Consider the following 4,861-nt stretch of genomic DNA (forward strand, 5'->3'; position numbering starts at 1 on the left):
TCCTAAGTGGATACTTGTTCAACACTTTTACAATGGAGTTTCACTGGCTATTAGAAGTACAATTGATGCATATTCTGGAGGTGATCTTATAGAAATCTGAAGATGAAGCCTTTTCTGCTCTAGAAAGAATTGCTTATAATAACTACCAGTTGTGAGAGGAATGAGATCAAGAAACCAGTTGGTATGTTTGAGCTTGATGCCATGAATATGATTAATACTAAGTTTGATGCTTTGACAAGGAAGATGGACAAGCTAAGCATGAAAGTAGATTCTTCAGTTGGAGGTTCAAGTAATTCAGTAGATGTTGGTGTCACACCCTACTCCTCCGTAAGATGTAATATGATCCTGTAGTACATCTAATGAATTACCGTACTTTGCCTATCAGTAACCCATTAAATATACTATAAGGGATTTTAAAACAATTTTCGTGAAATTAAATAGTGGTGGAAACGTTGAATATTTCTTAAAAAGCCTTTAAGTGAAATTTTGGCCATGGATAAAATCAACGATTAAAATCTGGTGTTACAAAAATTTTTTTCAAAATTTGTGATCTGTATTTTGAGAAAACAGTTCTTTAAACACGAAAGGAAAATACTACCAATAAGTTTTCTCAAATACAACTCCAATAAACTTCATTTCATCTCACAATTCAATCTCAATAATCAAATCAATTCATTTTCAAACCAACCTTATCTTAAAAGAAATATTTCATTGATTACAAGACTTAAAAATTAATATTACAAAACTATACAGGTAAATGAAATCTCAAATTTACATTACAATAATTTGCCTTTAATTACATACCAAAATATTTTATAAGAGTTTTTATATAACTGCTCAAATAATTTACATACATATTATTACATGCATACATCAAACCTATGTACATGGTTATACCTATAATATACCTAGAGCTAATCTAAATGTGTCTTCAAGGAAGCTTACTCAAGTGCTCTATGCTCTTTTCACCTGCTGATAAGTGCATAATTTATTAATTTTACTTCCATAACATTTAGTGTTTCTAGTGTGCTTTTATGCATAATTCAGTGGATTAAAGTATATTTATCATTTAGGAATATTTTTAGATAGTTGTTAGAATAATTGTTTTAAATGGAGTAATTTTGATGTTGACCTTTCTTTGTATTTTTTAGGTGTTTCTAAAGTTGTGGGTCTCCAAATTAAGTGTTGTTTAATCCATTGAAAAGCTAAGATAGAACACTACAATTGATAAAGAGGGACCAAAGCCTAAATCAGTTTCTAAGGTTGACAAAATGAGCTATGGATCTATTGCAAAAGCCTAGACTTGATGTGTCATGACCAGTTTCAGTATTTATTTTATATCTGGAGTTCTAGACTTCCAAATGAAGCAAGCCCAAGCCCAATTGAACCTTAAGAGCCACCTCTACAACTTCTATGAAGGGCTAGAAGTGAGATGAGGCCGTTTTAATTATCAAAAATGGCAATGAAGTCATCATTATGGGCTGGACACTCTGTCAGAACTAGTCTCGATTTTTGGGACATAACTTGGGCTATAGACCTTGAATTTGGGCAAATGAGTACCCATTGGAAAGCTAAAACATAGGGCTACAACTTTGCTGAAGAGAGCGAGACGATTCGAAGAGAAGTGGCTGAAAAATGGCCTTGATTGAAACATGAGTGTAAATTTGAAAATCATCTTTTGAATTTTAAAACTTTACCTAGTTTGGTTCCTATCATAGGGATTAGGTTTTTTTATTATAAAGCGTCTTTGGGCAGCAGCGAAACACATCCATTCGGACCTTCAAACACCATAGAAAACCTTCATTCTCCACTCTCTTTTAGATTTCTTCTTTACTTTTCTGTAAGCTATGAATATGAGTGACTAAGTTTTTAATTCAGTTCAAGGGATTCAAGTTCTTTTGCATGATTTGTGAGATTAGGTTCTTAATTTAAATTTATGTCTTTTTGAATATCTATTGTTTCTTGATTTCATTGTCTTTGATCTATTGAATGATTTGCTAAAAAGACCTATTAGTTAATTGTTTGATGTGATCAATTGCTAGTTCATCTTCATAATCCGTAATTGTTGTGTAAGATTGCACGTGAGTAGCAATTAGGTTTTATTGATTATGATCCAAGTTTTTGATAATAACCTAAGGAAACAATAGGATGAATTAAATGGTTTATGCTTTATAAATTGTTGTTCAGCTTAACTACTTCCTGTTCTTAAAGTAGTTATTAATTTGATGAAGATTGCTTAATACCAATTCAATTAATAATTAGAGTCAATAAGAGTGCTGGGCTCGAATTAATGAGTATAGGGAAGATAGGGGTTTTACCTCGCTATTTGATAAATCTACGTTAAGTATTCAATAAAGGATAATTGTATTTCTTTTTGTCTATGATCAAATAAATGCATTAGGATGAGAATTACCTTAGGCTAAAGTTTGTTTAAATTGAGAGTTTCATATTTAGTTCTTTAATTTCTGATTTCTTCTGATTTAGTGTTACAACCCCCCCCCAACCTTTGTTTCTTTCTTTTTCTATTACACAAGTGCACGAAATTTTAATAATTCAGTCCTTAGGGTTCAACCTGGATTTACCACTCACTGCAGAAAATATTTTATAAACTAGCAATTTCATTTAATTTAATTTCTAGTGGAATTGACAACCATCAAGAATTTTGGCGCAATTGCCGGGGACTGAAATTTATTGGATTTTGTGTTTTTAGTGTTAGGATATTCTGTTATAACCTTTGTTTATGAAGTGTTGTTGTTTTCAGGTTTTCGGAAAAAATTACAGTGTAACTATTCATCAGCAGATTTTTGGTTGAATTAGGAGGGTGGCCCATACCTATTTTGAAGGAAACGACGTTGTGATCAAGACTAATGAATTCATAGGATTCTTTGGCCCCACCCTTTTGAGGCCAAATTCTATCATTTTCTAGGGTTTTGAGGCATTTTTCTGTTTTTACTTTGATTTTTTTTTTATTTATGACAAGAACTTCTCAATCTGTTGAGTTGATCTTTGATCCAGAAGTAGAAAAAATAGCTAAATAGTTGAGAAAATTTGCTAAGCAAGCTAGGCAGATTCCGAGTACATCTGAAGGAGTCCAATCTCCAAGGGAATTAAGTTCGGATTCGCATTCAGATTTCGAAAATGAAATCATGGCTGCTAGAACTTTGAAAGAGTTGGCTGCTCCTGATCTAAACCAACAGCTTTTGTGTATTCAATATCCTGCTTTAAATGTTGCTTTTGAGTTAAAATCTGAACTAATCCATTTGTTGCCTAAGTTTCATGATCTTGCAGGTGAGGATCCACATAAGCATTTGAAGGAATTTCATGTTATATGTTCCAGCATGAAACCTCAAGGAGTTTCAGAGGATCAAATCAAGCTTCAAGTTTTTCCTTTCTCACTAGAAGGCACAGCTAAGGTTTGATTGTATTACCTTCCTTCTGGATCTGTCAACTCATGGAATGGGATGAAGCAGATATTTCTGGAGAAGTATTTTCCTGCTTCCCATGCTACCAACATAAGAAAAGAAATTTGTGGCATCCGACAGTACAATGGAGAGAGTTTGTATGAGTATTGGGAGACATTTAAGAAGCTGTGTGCAAGTTGTCCCCATCATCAAATAAGTGAGCAGCTTTTGATTCAGTATTTCTATGAGGGACTTCTACCAATGGACCGCAGTATGATAGATGCTGCTAGTGGAGGATCTTTGGTTGACAAGACACCAGATGAAGCAAGTAGGTTGATTGCTAACATGGCAACAAACTTTCAGCAGTTTGGAATGAGAATGGATAACACACCCATGAAGGTTAATGAGGTAACTACATCTAATCTTGAGAAATAGATTTCTGATTTAACTTCTTTGGTGAGGCAATTGGCTGTAGGGAAAATGCAAACTGTTAAGGTATGTGGGATTTGTTCAGGTTCGGGTCATGCTACTGACATGTGTCCTGCATTACTAGAGGCTGAATCAATGCAACATGTTAATGCAGTAGGAAATTATGGACAGCCACAACACAGGTATGATCCCTTTTTCAATACTTATAATCCAGGATGGCGAGATCATCCTAATCTGAGTTATGGGAATCAACCGGTACAAAATCGATACCAGCAGTAGAGATAAGTGAATTAACCACCTCCACCTCCCTCAAATCAAGGTATGTCACTTGATGAAATTGTTAAGGCTTTGACTAACAATACACAACAATTTCAACAGGAGACAAGAAATAGCATTCAAAATATAGAGAGGCAGATTGGTCAGTTAGCTTCATCTGTGAGCAAGCTTGAAGCTCAAGGTTATGGAAAGCTTCCATCACAAATAGTCATGAATCCTAGAGAAAATGCAAGTGCAATACTGTTGCAGAGTGGGAAAGAAGTTGATAATTAGACTCCACATGAGCCAATAAAAGAGAAGAAGCAAGGAGCAAAAGAGTCTGAAGTTCCTGAAGTTGAGATAAATACTGAACCTAAACTGAATAAGGTTAATAATTCTGTTCTTCCTCCATTCCCATGCAGGTTGGCTAAAAATAAGAAAGAAGAACAAGAGAAAGAAATTTTGGAGACTTTCAGAAAGGTAGAGGTTAATATACCTTTACTTAATGCGATCAAACAAATCCCCAGGTATGCTAAATTCCTTAAGGAGTTGTGCACTACAAAGCACAAGTTGAGGAATAATGAGAAGATCAGTGTGGGGAAAAATGTGTCGGCATTACTTCAGCGAAAATTACCCCCTAAGTGTAAGGATCTAGGTTCATTTTCTATTCCCTGCAGAATAGGTGATTCTAAATTTGAACATGCAATGGCAGATTTAGGAGCATCTATTAATGTTATGCCAAATTCAATTTTTCAAACTTTAAATTTGGGTCCTTT

At 34.2% G+C, this 4,861-nt stretch overlaps 1 non-coding gene across 1 annotated transcript; it reads right to left on the reverse strand.

Moving 5' to 3' along the window:
* Positions 1–3,509: 3,509 nt before the first annotated feature.
* Positions 3,510–3,616, reverse strand: LOC131176162 (small nucleolar RNA R71). Its single transcript, XR_009146287.1, has one exon. It is a non-coding gene; the product is annotated as a small nucleolar RNA R71 (small nucleolar RNA).
* Between the last annotated feature and the right edge of the window lie 1,245 nt (positions 3,617–4,861).

The sequence above is a fragment of the Hevea brasiliensis genome, chromosome 18 (genome assembly GCF_030052815.1).
Source record: "Hevea brasiliensis isolate MT/VB/25A 57/8 chromosome 18, ASM3005281v1, whole genome shotgun sequence".
Taxonomy (NCBI): domain Eukaryota; kingdom Viridiplantae; phylum Streptophyta; class Magnoliopsida; order Malpighiales; family Euphorbiaceae; genus Hevea; species Hevea brasiliensis.